We start from the raw sequence: 1630 nt of genomic DNA, 5'->3' as shown, positions 1-1630 counted from the left end.
CCTGGGCCCGAATTCATCCACACTTCTGCTACCTAGTTCATTTCCAAGATTGCACTCAATAGCCAATGACTGTGTCGCAATTTCTTCAAAAGTCTTTAGTGAAATCTAAGACCTTTTCATTGTATCAAACTACAGTGTTTTCTTCAAGTGTCAGGATATGACGGAAACAGGCTCCTCTGCTGCTTGCCTACTGAAGCTCTTAGCTCACAGATAATGAGAACACAGACACACACTGAACTCACAGATTTAGTCTCCTCCTCTACCCACCACTACTACCCTCTCCACCCTTCTTCCCCCTCCCACTTCCCCACTGAAATTCAGACTGCAGCCTAAGCCCCTCTCCCTTAAGTGGCCCATCAGAGCTGCAAGCCATGGCAGACCCAGGGTGGTGGGTGAGGCCTGCCTCATGTACAGACAATGAGTGGTGCATTACCCACACAGAATTTGAAAGCAATCCTAAAACTAACCAAAAGTCCACCTGCTTCCATTCATTGCCATGCGTCGCCTTGTGCAGGGGATGCTAAACAATGTCAGTGATACAATACTCTTCCCTGAAAACAAATCTTTTTTGGTGTAAGTTCTAAACAATTGTTGCGGTAATTGTTGGACTTGGGCAACGTACATATGCATTTCAAAAAAAAATCACATTTGTGTATTACTTATCCTTTAATAAACATCATATTCTACGTGGAAGTTAATTACAAGAACTTCAGCTGTACCTTCAGCTCTCACACAAGGGCTCAGTTACATGCAGTTGCTTTGAGAGCAAGTTCGTAATGTTAGATAAGATTTGCAGCTTCCTTTGGGTGCCTGCTTTGAGCACAGATCACAAATATGACTCCCACAGCATTACATAAGTCTCAGTTAAACAAAAGAGTCAAAATAAACAAGGATAGCGCAATCACGTTAAAGACAAAGAAGCAATTTGAGTTACTTCAATTCTGTCATTTTATGTGACTCCTTGGAGTTTTTATTTGTGGTTGAAATCTAAAACAGTGAAACAGTGCACAAACTGCAAAGTTAGTCATTTTGTTTGATAAGGGCAAATTTTAGCTTGTGCATGAAACGTCTTATTGGATGTAAGAACTATTTTTTAAATTACATGTTATTTTTCTTATTTTGTTAGTTGTTTTAAAATTAAAGACTACATCTAGAAATAATAAACATTAAGTCAAGGGAATAATTATTTTAATGATTATTACATGGTCACTATAGAAAATAATTTCGTTATATAGATGAGGGGAGATGTTTTATGTTTCGCTCCAGCTTCAAATATTCTGGGTATGTCACTGGCTATAACATAAACAGGTTCCCATGGTTCTTTTGAAAATAAAGCAAGTTGAAAAATTTAGTATTTTTATTTAGTAATTTCAGCTTTTATTTTAGTTTTGGGGGGTACCTGTGAAGGTTTGTTACACGGGTATATTGCATGATGCTGAGATTTGAGGTACAAATATTTGATCCTATAACCCAGGTGGTGAGCATAGTACCCAATAGTTTTTCAACTCTTGCTTCCCTACCTCTCTTCCCTCTTTTGGAGTCCCAGTGGCTATTGTTGACATCTTTATGTCCACATGTGATTAGGTCCCACTTATAAGTGAGAACATGTGATATTTGGTTTTCTGTTACT

The sequence above is a fragment of the Colobus angolensis genome, unplaced genomic scaffold (genome assembly GCF_000951035.1).
Source record: "Colobus angolensis palliatus isolate OR3802 unplaced genomic scaffold, Cang.pa_1.0 Scaffold117, whole genome shotgun sequence".
NCBI lineage: Eukaryota > Metazoa > Chordata > Mammalia > Primates > Cercopithecidae > Colobus > Colobus angolensis.
Note: the sequence above shows the minus strand (reverse complement) of the source record.